We start from the raw sequence: 19,744 nt of genomic DNA, 5'->3' as shown, positions 1-19,744 counted from the left end.
ATTAAAGTATAATAATATAGGAGTATGGAAATCTGAAAGGGGCGAGGATGGCCACATCTCCCCTTTAGAAAACGAATGTCAGCTAAAAGTATATATTTCACGCGTATAATTTGATCCCAGTCATAGTAATATACATTAATTTATTATAATGGGAATGCAGGAATGCGATAATTTCGAATTCAAGTGGTGTTTCTTGAGGGGGCAACACTATTATCTGGTTAATATGCCCCATGGAAAAATACCTTGCTTGTCCCTGCGTCGAAAATATCGGCAGACGTCAATGATTAGGGGGTGGGGCATGTGCCCCCCTCCCCTTTGCACCCCGTGCGCACGTCTATGACTACTCATTTCTACACTAGTTGGAAGCTGTATTCAATTTCGAGCCAAAAATGTAATTTTCAAATCAGGGTTGTTAAACGTCCACGAACCCATAAATTCTAATGGGTTCTATTGGGTTCCGCAACAAGACCGGAACCTTCTTTATCGCACAGTTTTAATTCGGTCCAAGTTGCGTATTCTTTCATTTCAATATGGAACTTAGACAGTCTTTAAATTGATCAGGAAAGAAGGTCCCTGTGCCGTATTTCAGTTGATCCGGAGAAAATGTTCCTGGAACGAATTGAAATATTTTAAACATAAAAAGGCTCTTTACGGTCCAGATCCATTTATGCTTGCTAATATTCCCTGCTGAACCGGAATTGAATTGATTTAAAATTCCTGACCCTTTATCAACCCTGGTTGAAATTCATTTTTTTACAAACAACCATATTTTTAACGGCTATTTCACATTAATCCCATACGATATACTGAGTTATTTTTCGCAATGTTCAAAAGAAAGGTAAGAGATTTTGGCTATTCCTTTTTCTTCCTTGATGTTTAATAGATTACATTTGTCACGCGCCTATAACGTTACCAGCTAACATTTGTGAATTGTTCTTTCCTTGTAACGTTAACATCTACCATACTGAATTTATTACGTTCCTTATGCAGATGGTATGTACCCAACTGCATTTTGTTCCGTTCCGCTACAGTGGTTTACATTTTGTTACATTCCTATGTAACGTTAATTAACCATATTGCCTTTCACTTCGTTCCGTTACGGAGGATTGCATTCATTACGTTCCTATGTACCGTTATTTACTACCATGTTGCATTTCGTTACGTTTTTTTGTAACGCTAGTATATACCATATTGCATTTCGTTACTACGTTCCTTGTAACTTGTAACGGTAGTATATACCATATTGCATATTACGTTATGTTCCAATGTGCTCATTTCGTTCCGTTCCTTTATAACGTTAATATCTACCATAATACATTTTGTTACGTTCCTTGTAACGTCACTCTATAAGATATTGCATTTCGTTACGTTACATGGGTACCAGCAGTGGAACCATACTCTTCCTCCTACAAAATGGAACGTACCGTGTAACGCAAATTGGGTACGTTACGACTCCCTGATTTGATAAGGTGTGGCATCCAGGCCTCATCTATAAACTAACCAAATTTCAGTTACCTTCCTGTTATATTCGTTTGATTTATAACTTCATATCAAATCGAATATCCTATGTATCTATCTACAATAGTTTATCACACCCAATATTTCTCCACTCGGGAGTCCCACAAGGTTCAGTACTCTCACCGTTGTTATATTTACTGTATGTGGCAGATTTACCATGTCCCCCACCTGATGTTCATACATTCCAATATGCTGACGATACAGCCTTTCTGGCGTTAGGGCGAACAATCCATCAATTGAATCAGCACCTACAAAGAACAGTAGATGTCTTCGTTTCCTGGTGCCGTCGTTGGAGACTCCTAATAAATTGTAGCAAGACAAAAGCAATAGTATTCCTGCCAAAGGGTTGTTCACGTGTCCATAGAAATCCAAATTTGCTAGCTATAAAGGTTCAAAACTCCATAATAAGATCTTCCAAAACATTAACTTACCGCGATGTTGTTTTCGATCAAAACCTTACTTGGAATGCTCACCTTGACATTTTTACCAGTAAAGCCAAAATAACACTAAACCTAATGAAACGAGTGTGTGGGACAACCTGGGGCTTGAAGGCTGAACTGGTTATCATGACATACAAAGCTATGCTCCGTCCAATTCTTACCTAGGTTTCACAGCCTGGACATCTGCAGCACCATCCTTCTACGAGAAACTTCAATACTAGAAAGACATGCTCTTCGCACTGCCTATAGGATATCCTTACCCAGCCGCACCAGATTATTGTATGCCAGGATGACTTTTCCACACATCCTGTTCCATCTAGAAACACTTCGCATCCGCTACATAACCTCACGGGTCGCACAGGAACACCCACTACTGCAGAATACAGCCTGTTATGATGCTCTTCACGACACTCCACCCCGTTATTACCATACTCCGTTATCACAGCTCCTTACACTTTATATTAATACCTTACCCCCAAATCATCCTGATAGAGACCGCTTCGAGATATATATAATATTGATGCACCTCTTCCGCATATATACCCCACACTCGCCTAATATTCCATACGACCCTGTCTTCAAACCTGAGAGGCTTAATATTTTTCCTCACTCAAATATATAAAATTACACATTAACTTATGATGCACAGTTTTATTTATTTTTTCACTCAACCACGTTTTATTCAAAATACACATAGACCAACAATCGTATTTTCAAACACAATAATCGCTAAATATCACTTCCCTTACAGAGGGCGTAACCCTCTAACAGGTAGCTAGCTTGGCTAGCAAGGGGAAAATAATGTTATTTGTCCTATGCTGAGCATTTCCATTCTTTATTTCGTGTATGCTCTTTTTGGAAGGCAGTTAATGAGAATCCCCCAGACTTGATTTTCTGCCTAATCAGGAAAATAAATACATGTTTGTCTTTAGCTCCAATCTCGGTGTGTCTTTTCTCTTTGACTATAGAAGTTTTGTTTTATGAGGTCCGTGTAACATTTGGGTTTGGTTAAATGTCGAATGTACTATAGTTTCATGTGGTAGCTAATGTGCATAAAAACAGCCCTCGGCTTCAACAGGAATTTCCACTTCAAACAAAGTATTAAGAATTCTAAATTCTAATTATGTAAAAATGCATTTACAAACTGTACTTATTATCGTTTCTGATGAAATTCGGTAAAACTAAGAAGTGGAATGTGAACCGAATGGAAACATCTGGTAACTTAACCTCACAAAAGAATCTCTACAATTCCATTTTCAGAAAGTCTAAATATTAAATAGTATCTTCCACAAATACTAAAAGATGCATTGGTAAAATTAATTCAAAAGTATAAAAAGAAATTAATTACCATGTATGATATTGTATGGTATCAGAGATTGTTTCTGTCGAAGAGCACCTGGGTGATATTCGAAAGAAAGAGGACAAAACAAACATGCCGTTACGCCTTGGCTAGGCAGTGATAGAAATACTAAAATACTACTTTCTTCTTCTCTTCGTCTTGGTTTTCTTCTTTCGGTGACTATTGCTGGCATAATGGCGTGGGCGAGATCTATACAAAATGAGATGAGACTTATCGCACTATCGTCTCGTCTCGTGAATGAGGAAGGTCATCTCGCCTCGTCTCGAGTTGCAAACGGTTGCGTCGTTCTCATTCTCGTCTCGAAACATCCGTTTACCTTCAGGTTAACGTTAAACAATAACCCAGATTCGTGTACAGTCGTGGACACTTCTGGATTGAAACGATTCCATTGCATTGTTGCAACCCAGAAGTGCTCGTGACTGTACAACCATCGGAGAAGTAGTTCAGTCTGGTATGATCCTTCGTTCTCCTCTCCTCAAACAAGCCTCAAAGGGTTTAATTTCGTTCTCGTCTCGATTTTATCCGACCTTCGTGACGGAGTGGTTAGCACAACGCACTACGACGCCATGGAAGACGGTTTCGAATCCCGGCCTGGGCATGGGTGTTCTTTGTGAGTCAATTTCATCATATCATCGCCAATCCTCATCTTCGCGATTAGCCAAAAGTGGGAGAAGAGCGAAGTAAAATAAACTAAATCAATCAATCAATCGTCTTGAGTTCGCAGTCTCGGTCCCATCTCTAATTTTGAGATACGATCGACACTTCTTTCGTCTCAACACAACCTCCTCATGATATTATACTTTCAAGGAAGAAATAAATTAAGGCGGAATTGTTTTGGTAACATCTGTGGCTGTTGTACCTTGTCAGCTTGGGAACGAGTCATGACTCCAGAAACAGCCAATCAACAAGCGAACTGCTGACGTCATCTCAGCCCCGCACCTATCGCTTACACTCTTGCTCACGCTGTACACTGTTGGTAGACTCGCTAGCCAGAAGAGCACACTCCACCGACCACAAAATTAACAGATTAAGCCAATGTGGAGATTTCAATTCAGAAAGTGTGGAATATACCGCATGGCAGAGGGAAAGCCTATTACTTCGAAAGCCTCATCATCACAATATATTAGATTGATTGATTGATTGATTTTACTTCGCGTTTTGTGCCTCTTGGCTAATTTACGAAGATGGGGATGAGTGATGAAAATGATGAAATTGATGAATGGACATTCACAAACAACCAAGCCCGACCGGGATTCGAACCCGGGACCCTTGGCGTCGCAGCGCGATGTGCGAACCACTCGGCCACAGGGTCGGGCACAATAATATATTAGAGAAACGAATGGTATTTAGGACTTGTTATACGAGGGTGATCTTCAAACTTCGAGAGATACTTTATTTCCAGGTAAAAATTTCATGTTTTTAAGGCGACATAAAACAATTAGAGCGCCGAAAGTCGTATTTACGACGTTATGAAGTAGACTGAAAAGCTTTTAACCATACGACGGCAAATTTCTAGCCTTACCTGGGTGATAGAGAAATAAAAGATAGCTACCACCATTAGAGATAGTTAACGCAATTGCCTTACCTAACAAAAAAGCCCACACTGTGACGGATGTTAACGAATATTCAAATCTTCATCGCTATAAAACATATTGGGCTTCTTAATACCTTCTGAACACTGCTGAGAGGGAACAGTTCTTCACAGTAAAAATTTCAAGAAAGTACTATAAATCCAATGTTTGTGTGTCTAGTGCGATGTACAGTGCCTTAGTTCTAATCCATGGTCAGTGGCGTGCTCAGGATTTTCGAGAGGGAGGGGTTACGTATACTTTTTCTTGGTAGTCTGCACTCATTTTGCCATATTTTCCTACCTTTGACGTTCTTACTTTTAGAAATGCTGGGTCAAAGGGGGTGGGTTATAACCCCCCAAGCCCTCCTTGGGCACGCCACTGTCCAAGGTGTACTCACCCTATCTCCTGTCGTACTTACGTAATGTAAATACTGATGAAAGTTCCTGTAGCCAGTTTACCTTAGGTCGCTTTCACTAACACTTCAAAATCATTTCAAAAGAAATTGTTAATGCACACAAAAGAGCACGACTTATTCCAAAAATTATACATGCCATTAAAAATTTAACAGCCTGCTCCATAGTATAGAAAACGGTACACAACCATTTTTTATTTCAATTTGAATATTTTATTGTGCATAAAGAAAAATAATGATTATAAATTACACTTGCTCCTGCCATAAGTATATTGTTTAAAACTGAATCATTCAAATTACCACTTTAAAAAACGGCCACGATCATATTTGTGACGGTATATAAAAAAAAAGCATCCAGGGCACACTCCTTGCCCAAAAGTAAAAACGAAAAATTTGCTGTCTTAGACTGTCACTTATTCAGTCAACTTATTACAGGGTGCTTTCCCCGGAGTTTGCCCCCTCCTGAAAAAAATTCTGGCGGCTCCCATGTTGCAAACATATGTAGTATTTTGTGCATGGGTGTTAACAATTCGCACGTACGGAGTTCCAACATATATTTCGCTATTCAAATATAAAGTACGCAATTTGGTTATTCTCTACATCCGAAAAGAACCATCGTTCACGAATACTGGAAATTCGCTACAAAATGCAAAATATGCAGTGTGTGTACACACACTCACTCACAGTGGCGGTTCAAGGAGCCTAAGAGGTGCGCCAATCCTGGGTATCCTTGAGTAGCGTCTAAACATTATTTCTGATTAAATAAGCGGCTATTTGTTTTCGAAGAAGTTGTTTGCCTCCTCTATACCCCTGGCCCTCCAGGGTTGCCTTCTAAGCTGCTCGGTCGACACTTCGCGCTCTGTACGTATGAGGCCGATTGCGTCTTCGATGGTGTATTGTGTACGGATTATTTGATTTTGCATTCATTATGAATGACATTGAGGAGCAGCGTCCTACGTGCGGTACAATAGCAGGTGGAAGTTATGGTACTGTAAGTACCTGGCGAACGGGCATTTAAAAACAAAGTAAGGTAATAATTCGAAACGTTTACAACTTTTTCAGAAATCTTGTATATAATGAAGAAGCAAAAAAACTACTATGGGGGGCCGTTGTAGACACTTTTCAAAATATGCTTTATATATTTCAAAAATCACCAAAAACATAAAGAGAAATATTCAAAATCAAGGTAAAAAGTATTAAAAAAATAAAATAAAAATTTTGTTATATTTTGTCACTTTCTAGAGCAGTACAAAAAATAACCAAAAACATAAAGAGAAATATCCAAAATCAGGACAAAAATTAAAAAAAAAACAAGCTAAAAATTCTGACCGTTGTGGACATTTTTCAAAATATGCTTTGTATAGGATAAAATTCACCAAAAATATAAAGAGAAATATGTAAAATCAGGGCAAAAAGTGTTAAAAAACAAAATAAAAATTCTGCTATATTTTTGTCATTTTCTAGAGCAGGACATAAATCACCAAAAATATAAAGAGAAATATGCAAAATAAAAATATTAAAAAAAACAAAATAAAAATTCTGCTATATTTTTGTCATTTTCTAGAGCAGGACATAAATCACCAAAAATATAAAGAGAAATATGCAAAATAAAAATAAAAATATTAAAAAAAACAAGGTAAAAATTCTGCTATATTTTTGTCACTTTCTAGAGAATTATTATTTTTGGAGGAAACCGATGGCGTTGTTTATTATTCTATATTATCTGATTCCGCTTTGATACAATAATCATGGTTTAACAAATTCAAGGTCATGCTTTGTTTGCTTATCAAAGAGCTCTTTTTTACCTTTATATATAATTTTAAATTTATCGTCAACAAGTTCTTGCATCAATTCATTAGTTAAGGTTTTGCCATATCGATCTGGTAAAAACAACTTCTTTTTGTTATCTAATGTAACGCGTGCTTTTAGACCATGCATTGTATTTACAATTTCACCATTGGTGATTTCATACGGTTTACCTATTTCTAAATCTTGCATCTTGATATACTCGAACGACGAATTTAACATTTTTTCTAATGATTTAGCGCCTAGGTATTTGTGTGATGACTGATTCATTTATAAGATAAAAAATATATAAATAATAAATGTACAAGTTTATTCCATTATTGTTATTTTTAAATTTTGGGTTATGTGAACTTAATCAGACTTTATCAGCAATAACGTATCTCCATAATTTTGGATATTTACCTAATACCATGAACGAACTCACGCAAATAGATTCGCTTACGTTTCAAAGTGCTTTAAGAATTTTTCAAGAATACTATCATTTAGAGTCAAATGGAATTTTGGATGCACCAACTTTAGAATTAATTAATCGTCCCAGGTGTGGGGTACAAGATGATGAAATGCAATTTAACATGCTACGATATAAATGGAACAGTAAAACAATTAAGTGGTATTATGCAATAATTAGTCGTGAAATCCAAGGGATAGCAGAGGCAGCTTTTGAAACATGGAGTCAGCACACAGATTTAAATTTCGAAGTAGACTCACAAAATCCTGATATTATTATATCTAACAAGCGTGGGACTCCACACAGAAATCATAAAATAGGCGGTTATTGTTCTTCTATACTAGATGGAAAAGGAGGTGTTTTAGGCCATGCAACTTATCCGAACAGTGCGAATACTCCTATCGAAATCCATCTCGATCAAGACGAATCATGGTATCTAAAAGTAGACAATAATACATCTGGTGATCAAACAAATCTTTTCTCCGTATTGTTGCATGAAATTGGACACGCTCTTGGAATATCTCATAATAATAATCAAGATTCGCTTATGTTCGCTTTTAACACAAACAAAATAGAATTACATAATGATGATATTCTCGCCATTCAAGCTTTATATGGGAAAAAGAAACAAACTATCGAAGACAAACATGTTGAAGAAGAAGAAGAAGAACAGGCAGCAGAAGAACAACCAAAATTATGCGAATTAACGAATATTAATCAGTTTGTAATTGTAAATGAATTCTTGTACGTGTTTTATGGCAAATGGGTTTGGATTTTAGGTCTTGATAATTCTACAGTTGCAATTGGGCCGCAACGACTCACTGACTGGTTAACATTTTTACAATCTGATTTTGAAAAAGTTGTTGCAGTTTATCAAAGACCCTCAGGACAAATAGTATTAATAATTAAAAAACAGAAAACAAATATGATATACATGTTCGATTACCCCAGTTTAATTTTATTAGACGGTTATCCTAAAGCCAGTGCAGAATTTGGCGTCAATTCAAGAGCTACAATTCATACTGTTGTAAACACTTATTCTGGTCGCACGTTTATATTTTATAACGACATATATTTTACAGAAATAGATGAATGCACTTTAAGACCCAAACAGCATGGCCTAATAATCAGAAATTTCCCCGGATTACCACCAAACGTGGATTCCTCTTTCAGATACAATAACGGAATGTTGTATTTCTTTAAAGATAATGTATTTTATGAATTTAACGAATTTTCTAACCAACTAATAAGAGCAGGAAGAAATAATTTGCAATTATTTAATATCAATTGTCCCAAACATTCTCATTCGTTCATGGAAATCTTAAACAAGCTAAAATCGGCAATAGAAGAACTAGAATTATTTTTTTTTAAAAAAATTATTAGAATTCCACTCAAAAAGTGCAAAACATCCCCTCTATTTGGCTTCAATTTCTCTCTATGTTATCCAGCAACCACCCTTTCACGGCAGCTTCTGACGTTTATAGTCAGGTGCCTATCGGATGGTATACCAGCACGATCATTATAGGTTTTATTTCATACCTTCTGATCTTTAATTCGGCTTTACTGGATGTCTGCTATAGAGAGAAAAGAGCGTGAAGATGCTTTAGGAATAAAGACGTCGTCCGAACTGTTTTCATCGAGACCCGTTACTTATAGACTATGCGCACTCGTCTACAAGTCGACAATCATTTTTACACACAGAGCGGTATTCCCAATTAAATAATGTCAGACCGCCTATATATATACTTACAAAATCTCTACATCACGCATATGCGAGAGATAAAAATAAAACATTAAATAATTCATTCCCGATAGATTAATTATTAAAAATATTATAGCAATTTAATGTATAAAAATCCACTAAAACCTTAAAGCGAAATTAATGTAAAATGGATACTCAAATAAAATTAACAGAACAAAATAATTATTGAAATGGAGGTTTTTCCAGAAGAGGGGAATTATTAAAAAAACACATGCTGCCATCTATTGGATGTTTGAGTAACTATTAGCATTTGCTGTGTTGCATAACCAAAAGGGGCAGGTGTAGAATCAACATCAATTCAATCATTTGAAACAAGAAAAATATTATCTTGGTTCCTATTAGATATTTTGACAATCTGACTTCAGATTTGGGTAGCCCACCCATGTATTGCGGGTTGCATAACTTACAGGGGCAATACAGGTTGCATAACTTTCAGGGGCAAAAACCTATTTTTATTATTTTCTCGCTTACCAATTAAGATATTTGAAAAATTCAAAATAAAAAATTTAATGAAATTTTCCGTAGAATTTAATGGGAGTATAAGTTTTTTAAAATCTCAAATATGTGACCCGATTTTAAACAATTTATTTTTAATTTTCTCAACAAGATTTTTAATATATTCATCATTCATATCCCCATTAAGAGTTAATAGGATTTCTAACTCATTTCTAACATTTTTGATCAGCTGAATTATATTCTTATAATCAGTTTTCTTCTTATTCAAATTAAATTTAGTGCTTAATCCGGTAATAATTGCTGAAATGGTTGTAAAACTAGTACTGATAATTGTATATGTTGTTAGTGGTATTAAAACATTTACAAATCCTGTTGCAGCTGATAAAGCTATGGATATAGTGATTAAACAATAATATAAATATTTTAGTACCTTATATCTTCTTTTTTTCTTTTTTAACATCATCTCATATTGGTATATTAATGATTCTAATAATTGAATCAATTTTTCTCTTGGGATATTATCTGGTATTTCCATTTATCTATTTAATATTCCTCCCCATCAGAATATAAATTGTCTGATTTGGGACCACCTATATCTAAATCTTTTCATTTATTCGTTGATTTTTGATATCATACATTATGATATAACACATAGTTTTAGCAGGCACATCCTCTTCGAAATCAAGAACGAGATGTAAACTAGTCTTTTGTTTATCTACAACTTTCATTCGTTTAGTCGAGTCTATAACATACATGGGTCTTTTTTCGATGAATTCTTCAAATGTGTAATATGAGTTATTATTTACACCATCAAGTCTTCTAATCTCTGTGTAAGCATGATACATTTTTAAAAATTTTCCTTTTGAAATGTCTAAATTCTTTAGAGATGAAGAAAATATTTCGTCTCTTCCGTTCTCTAGGTAAGCAGATTTTAACTTACAGTGATCGAAATATGCCGAATAATTTTTCTGGTTAGTATTATTTCTATCTGTTTGAAATACGATTATAACCCACTCTGGAGTGTCAGATATACCAGCTGTAAAAGAATTTGTTAAATCTATATCTGAAAACTTTCCACTTATAGACTTTCTAACCGTTTTACTTTTCATAAAGCTGATAGGAAAATCTTGCTTGATTAGATCACTCTTTTATCTTTATATCAACTAATGGGTCATATTTTACTACAGGCATTCTGATAACCATACTTTGAATCACTATCTTTCCAGGTTTTCCATCTTCCCAGACATGGACAGCCATATCATCATTGTTATTTCTTTTAAACGTAATTTTCAACCCTCCTTTATATAATACATCCTGAAATCCACTAAAAAACCCACCAAGAAGCCTTAGTTTGAATAATACCTCTTTTCTTTTGTTTGCATTTTTAAGTTGCCCATCTGTTTCAAATCCACACATTTTATATGTTCTTGCTTCTGCTTGAGAAAGAAAGCATGTTCCTAAAGCTGTAGAAGTAATACCTGGATAATCAATTCTGTCAACAAGATACTCACATTTTTCAATTAATATTTGAGACCAAAGATGACAGAAGAAATTGTCAACTATTCTCACCTTATCGTTATCACTGTATTCTGTGCCATCATCTCTAACAAATGATTTGTATTGCATGTATACATCAGCGTTCCAAGGATGTATAAACCCATCACCTGAGTCTATTTCATAAGTAACGTCTTTATTCGGTGAATTTAAGTCACCTTTAGTCTCTTGTGTTGGTGGATATTTTTGAAAACTATATTTGATGATATTATTTTCCATTTATAATAAATAAAATTTATAATTTTTCTAAAAATCTAATGCTATTCGCAAACTTTTAAAATTACAGTGACGAGACTATCTCCAAAATGAATTGCATCATCATTTTCATCTAAAATAGACACTTCTATATAATCAAATTCCATATGTTGAATTGGAAAAAATAGTGGATATGTTGGTTCGTAAATAATAGATTCTTTAAACTCTGCATTAGTTTTAAATGATGCAATGATATCTGATTTTTTATGTCTGTAATCATCATGTTTTAACATCATTCCCTTTGCTAAATTACAATGAATATTGATTGTATCGAATGGATGAAATTTTGGAATCTTACTTCCAATATAATCTTTATTAGGTTCCAGTTCTATATCGAATCCAAGAACCTCACCCACGGAACCAACATTGTCAAGATTCAATTTGAATGGTGATTTTATCTCAACTCGGTTAGTAACATCATTGCCTTTTATTGATATATTTTTTGAACTGAATGGCGTTGTGAGTTGATGTATTCTTCAAGTGCGGTTATACTATATTGACCAGGTGGAATAACCAATTCGTTTGTAACATTATTTTCTTCATAGAATAATGTATTATTGTGTTTTGTTATATTAGGAGTGAGATATGTAGTATAAAAACCAATCAGTGCTACTTTTAAATTGTCATTAGTGATAGAATGACTCAATGTTTTTTGTAAGATGGAGTTTTGTTCAGACAATTTGAATACATAGGCCATTTAGTAAGATTATTTTTTTCTTAAATTTAAGGTTTGTAATAGTTTTTCCAAATATGTCTATTGGCATTTAATAATGATAAAATATTTTTAATATTGTAACCCCCGTCATACATTTTTAAAAATGTAACACACAAATGACCACACGTAACTTCATCAAAACCTTGTACTCTATCGTTATTATATTTAATATTGTTATTGTTGTTTTTATTAAGATAGATTACTAATTTTTTAGGAGGAACGCCCCCAAATGAATCAAATACAAAACTTTCATCACGAACTTTAATATAACATATCCAGTGAGTACCTATATTTTTAGAGACATCAAGATTAACAACACCACATTCATAATTGTTAGGTTTAATCGGTAATTCATCTATCATGTAAACGCCTCTGAAGCCTTTAACACCACTACACAATTTTATGATATCATAGTTACTTAGAGGCGTAATCCTATCAAGTTTTTTGTTATAGTTGTCTTACGTTTATATTTGCACTTACGTACACCTGTACCCGATTTTGTTTCCATTGCTAAATTATGTTTTTTTGTTTCCTCTAACTCTGCATCATTTTTCTGTTTATTATGAACAGCACTTGTAATAGCAGCAGCTCCTCCTGCCAATGAACCAGCAGCAGCAAGTGCGGCAAACAATGTGGCAAGAGTAAATATGAAGCCGCCTTTGTGAATTTTTATTCCGCTACCAACTTTTAGTTTTTTAAGGTTATTAACTGCTTTCATGTATGATGATAATGTAATACCACCACTCCCTATTTTGGTTGGACCTAAAAGTTTTCGTAATTCAGAAACACTATATAGTAGTAGAGGCAATGTGAAAATAGTACCACCTTTTCGTATTGTAATACCACTGCCATTTTTTATATTTTTAAGAAATTTTTCTGTGATCAGCAAATCTGTCATCATTTATTATGCAAAGAAATTGGGTATTGAAATTATTCAATAATAATAAAAATTATCAGAATGTAGAAAAATCAAAGATGATTTTATTATATCACATTGGCATTCCCCACCCCCAAGCAACTTTCCTATTCATTACAACAGAGGTTCCTAAAGAGGTCAATTTTTCACCAATTGAGGCATCTTTGCTAAACAATCTACCTAATGCTTTATGTTCTAACTCTTTGTCAGCCTTATGTCGACTTTCTAAATCTTCATTATCTCTATAAGCAATATCGTGTTTTTTGCAAGCTGAGTCTAATGGATTGATTCCTTGATCACCCCGTGCTAATCTCTCTTCTAACTTTGTACCTGGACCGCAATACTGAAAACCTGGAACATGCAATTCAAATGGTAGTTTGTTAATTATATTGTTAATGAATCCTGCTCCTTGTTTATCCCAAAATCGAGGAGGTAGTATGCTAATTATTTTTATTAAGTGACCTATATTTTTAGGATTCTGTAAAATGAAATTAGTTAGTGTATCGCAAAACATTTTAATTATACTAGCTTTCTCATTATAAAAGTTATCGTTACCTGCCTCTTCTTCTCCCATTATAACAAGCAGTCTGTCTACTAGTTTTCTAACATCATTCATCCAAACAAATTCTTTAGGCAAGCCTGTGTATTTGCGCAATCCACTTCCGCTACTGGATTTTTTCATTCTCATATCCCATATGGGTTTAATAAATGTTATATATTTCTTTGATCTACTTGATTTACTATGTTTAGTGTTGGGGTCGTTATTCTGATAAATTACATCTGAATCAAATAATATGTTTTCGTAATTTCTTGCGTCTTCTTGTGTTACAAGATCATTTGGAATGTCATTTATTGTTAACAAAGCCATTAGTCCTTCAGTTGCTTTATATTTTGTACCTTTAATAATAAGATTATCGTTGTCAAAAGTGACTTCAGCATTACCAATGTAATTCTTACCATCATTACCACCAACTATCTCAAATGACTTATCGTTTCTAGTGTTTAGTTATTTGGAAACAATCGGGCCTAATGACATTGTGGTATAATTAGTTAATGCCTTAATGCGTGTTTTTGTTGGTGTTTGTGCAAGCTTCGCTTCTGCAAGCTTCGATTCTGCAAGCTTCGCTTCTGCAAACTTCGATTCTGCATGCTTCGCATCTGCATGCTTCGCATCTGTTACTGGAACAAGTGATGTGTTGTCAACAACTTTTTCAATTTTATCTCCAAGGTGATTAATAGCATCAATAATGGGTTGATCTTGTTTTTTGTATTTGTTATATATTCCTGTTTTGGATCTTTTGATACTTTTAAATTCTTCAATTAATTGATCTCGTAATTGTAATAGTTTATTCGCTTCTGCAACTGCAAGAGATGGTTTCATTTATTAAGAATAATTTTCAGTTCGATATAAAATATTTTGTGCTATTAAATGACGGACTGGGATATCAAAACCATTATACCTAGATCATCTTTGAATCGAAAAAATGGTGAATATTTACCAAACGATGATTATATGAGATGTATTATAGTTGGTCCATCGAAATGTGGCAAGACGATTCTAATGCTAGATAACTTTTTGTTGTCCCCAGGATGGTTGGATAAAAGGAACAGACATGTGTACATATACTCAAAAAGTTTAAATCAACCAGAGTACGTGTATTTACAGAATCTGTTTAAAAAAGTTGAACAAGTATTAGGCGAAGATATATGTACATTCCGTAATAGCAATGAAAACGTGGTATCACTTGATGATTGTAAAAGCAATTCTATAGTCATTTTTGATGATTTTATACAGGAGAACCAAGATAATGTGATAAAATCATCTTTGATTTTTCTACATTCTGAGAGACTATTACACACGTGGCAGACATAAACAGATTGATGTGTTTTATCTAGGGCAGACGTATAGTAAGATACCAAAACAGTTAATTAGGGACAATGCTAATTTTCTTTGCATATTTAAGCAGGATGAAACCAATTTAAAACATATACACAAAGATTTTGTTGGTGGTGACTTTAGCTTTGAGGAATTTAGCTCTCTGTGTAGTGATTGTTGGAATCAGGATTATGGTTTTATTACCATAGATCCCACATGCAAACGAGATGATGGAAAATACAGAAATAAAATAAAAGATTTTATCAGAATGTAGAAAAATCGAAGATGATTTTATCAGAATGTAGAAAAATCACAGATGATTTTTTCAGAATATAGAAAAATCGAAGATGTTTTTATCCCTTATATAAATGGGAGTTGATATTTATGGAAACACATCAAAAAATGTTAGTATCAATAGACTTAAGAAAGATTTTGAGAGATTTAAGGATAAAGTGTTAAACGATCAGGTGTTGACTGATCTTGTGAATACAAAAATTACAAATGAGTTTCAATATTCAATTAATGAAATAATAAATTCAATTGATCAAAAAATTAATACAAAATGGTATGATTATTATTTTGAGTTTATAAAATCAATTAATGAAACAAATACAAAAAATTCAGATGTAAATGTCCAGATGCATAATTTAATACTGCGAAATACAAAAATTAATAAAATTAATTTAATTGGTAAGTTAAAAGGTGATAAACCAGGTATATTCAAATTTACTCACGGTACTACCCAATTTAAGTTTCCATACAAAGGATCACTATTACACTTCGAATCTGATCATGATGCTCATATTCATGTTTTTATAAATTCAAATATAATTGAAAATTTTCCATATCAATTTGAAAAGGGGGATATTTTACATTTTGAGCCACATAGGTTAGCAGAAATGGAAGAGCATACCGTTGTTTATATTGTTCTTCATACGATAATGGAATAATTTCAATACGCAATTTTTTTGTATAATTGAATAATTTCAATACGCAATTTCTTTGCATAATAAATGACCACATCGTATTGTGTTAAGTGTAAATCTAATACCAGCAGCATTAATCCTGTTACAAAAAAGCTAAAAATGGAAGATCATATGTGTTGTCAAATTGTAAGAAATGTGGATCCAAAAAATCTACATTTAGGTGACAAGCGAGAACAGATTATTGATGAGAGGGAACAGATCATTGATGAGCTACATAAACCGGCTAGAAGAAATTACCCTACAAGGAAAGTTTTAACTTATGGAATAGACGATGTTTGGCAAGCTGATTTGGTTGAAATGGACTCTGGCAATCTTAAAGGAATTTCTAAAATCAACAAAGGGTGCAAATACATGATAACCATTATAGACGTTTTTTCTAAATATGCTTGGGCTATTCCCTTAAAAAATAAAACTGGAAAGCACGTCACCGACGCGTTCGAACACATATTGAATGAGCGAAAACCAAATAATCTTCAAACCGATAAAGGTAAAGAGTTCTATAACAAGAACTTTAAGGAGCTTATGAATAAATATAACATCAATCATTATTCTACTTATACAAATATCAAAGCATCTGTTGTTGAAAGATTCAATAGAACGCTTAAAGAAAAAATGTGGAAACAGTTCTCCATACAAGGTAATTATAAATGGATAGACATATTATCAAAATTATTGCACAACTACAATCATACAGTACATAGCACTATCAAAATAAAACCTGTTGATGTCAGCTTAAAAAACCAAGAGATGATCTACAACAGTGTTTATCGTAGTGAGACCCTAACAAAGAGTCATCCAAAATTTAATGTTGGTAATCATGTACGTGTTAGTAAGATAAAAGGCATATTCGAGAAAGGATACACAGCCAACTGGTCTACTGAGATATTTACGATTGATAAGGTATTCAAAAGCTATCCACCATATTATCATCTCAAGGACTCTAAGGGCGAAGAAATCATCGGCACATTTTATGAACAAGAACTACAGAAAACAAAACACCCCGATGTATACTTGGTTGAGAAAGTATTACGTAAAAAAAGAGATATGGTCTATGTTAAATGGCTTGGTTTTGATAGTTCACACAACAGTTGGGTTCCTAAAAAAGATGTTGTTGTTTAAATTTGGTTGTCTACACATTGAAGTAAAAGTACAGTATTAATATAAGATAAAATTTTACCCTATTAAATGGAGGTACCAAAAGATATTTCCAGAAAGTGTTCTTACTGTAAAACTGTTAAATCTATTAATGAGTTTGTCAAAAATAAGAAAATGAAATATGGTCATGGATATACATGTTATGTCTGTCAAAAATTAGTTAATATGAAAAAGCTTGAAAAAGTATATTGTGAACCATGTAATAGATTTATTACTAAAATGCATTTCAAAAATCACACTAAAACAAAAATACATGAATTATTAGTAAATAATAATTATATCAAATTTAATACATCTCGTGTAGTTACGGTATGTGAAAAATGTATTGCTAAAATTTTTTAGTAATAAATGAGTACTGAAAATAATATAGTGCAACACAATACTTCTAATATAAATAATACTATGGATCTAGATAATGTAAAAACCAAGCGTGCTCTAATAAACATTGCTAAGCAGCATGGTATCAAAGGGTATAACAGATGCACAACAATAAACGGATTAAGAAAATACATAAGAAGACAACTAACACAAGAGGCTTCCACTCATGCTGTTGATAATATAAAAAGTAGATGTAATTTAGTTAAGTTTGCTAAAGAGCATAATATAACTGGATGCAACAAATATAAAACAATCGAGGAACTAAGGGATTATATAAAACATATGCTGGATTTACAACAATTTGCAAGACGTAATATTGAATTTCCACTACCAGTTGACTTGTTAGATATCACCAAGGGTATAAATAATTTAAAACAATTTGCTAGAGATAATGGAATTACTGGATATAGCAAATATAAAAAAGAAAGTGACCTTCGGTTCTACATAAGAACTCAACTAGAGAAATTGCCATTTACAGATATTGCCAACAGTGATGATCTATTTACACCAAGTTCTCAAACTGATAATGAGTATAACAACATATTTAACATATCACGCCCATTAGATGATACTTTGGTGGCAAACCAATCCACTGTTGATGTTGAGGATATATTTAATATCTCTCCAATTGATATTGATGCATCCAATGATAACTTTGTAGCTATTGAAGAATCTGTTAGACACCTTACAGTATTTTCGGATGCTCGCTATAGAGTGGAATATATAGTTGACAACAATAATGTAGATTTCTTTGCATTGCATGATATTATTAATCAAATTATTGAAAAAAGAAAAACAGCTGTTGGGTTTAGAGAAGGCGTAGATAGAATAAACTTTGTTATTGAAAATCCAAGGCTTCATAGTAAAGCTTTCTCTACTGGTTTTAGTACAACAATCAACCATGGTGCTCTGGTAAACCATTTTAACGAAATAATGGAGCAATATGATGAGATTGCTTTAGAAGATACAAGATTCTATATTCAAATAGTTAAAATGCCAACTGGAGGAAGACCTACAAAAATAATAAACTTAGCTGAAGATGTTAGAACAAAACAGAGCATACTGCAAATAAAAAATCCAAACGACAACCTGTGTGGACCAAGAGCTGTTATTGCAGCATTGACATATAAGACAAACATTATACTTGACAGAGAACTAAGTAATAATGATATCACTTATATACGAAAAGGGCGAACTCTACAAAAAAATTTAGCAATAGAGCTATGCAACAAAATTAGACACGATCCTGGTGCACCGTATGATCTAAGTTCTTTTAGAAAAGTTGAACGCTATCTTAAAAACGTGTGTATAAAAATTGTCTGTGCCGAAAACTTTAACACCATTATATACAAAGGAATAGATAAACGAGATATAACTATATTCTTGTACAAAGTTGAAAATCACTTTCACGTGATTACTAAAATGAGTGCGTTTTTAGGACTGTCAAATTACTGTGATCGATGTGAGACACCTTATAAGCATAAAAATCATAAATGCAAAGCATTATGTGTAACATGTTGCGGTCCTACTCATCTTGGTAACAAATCTGCAAAGTATTGTGAAGATTGTAATAGATATTGCTACAACAAAGAATGTTTCGAACAACATAAAAAAGTAGTGTGTGTAACTGTTTACAAATGTTTAGAATGCAATAAAATATGTAAGAGAAACGAGGAGCATAAATGTGGATACGAAATTTGTGTAAATTGTAAAAAAGAAGTTGAAACAAAAACTCATCTGTGTTACATGCAGTGGCAAAAAGGAAAAGGTGGAATCTGTATAAGAAAATTAAATGATGACTGTTACGTAGAAGGATGTGAAAAATGCTCACCAAATAATGTACATATAGTAACTAAATATACCAAAAAAGAAATTAATGAACTTGCACGTGAATATATACAAAAAAACTATTATCCTGATTTTGATTACGATGAAGAAGTTGTGGATCGTTATGTTGAATCTTTAAAGAAAACTAAAGTAGATGGATATATGTACAAATGTAAAGAATGTAAAAACTACACAACCTTAAAGGTTCCACTTTCAAAAGTGAAACATGTGATACTTGTAAAAAGAATACATTACAAAAACCTACATGCACATATACAAAAAAATATATTATAATTGATTTTGAGGCTA

Source organism: Lepisma saccharinum, chromosome 11 (assembly GCF_977018435.1).
Source record: "Lepisma saccharinum chromosome 11, izLepSacc3.1, whole genome shotgun sequence".
In the NCBI taxonomy this organism is placed as follows: Eukaryota; Metazoa; Arthropoda; class Insecta; order Zygentoma; family Lepismatidae; genus Lepisma; species Lepisma saccharinum.
Note: the sequence above shows the minus strand (reverse complement) of the source record.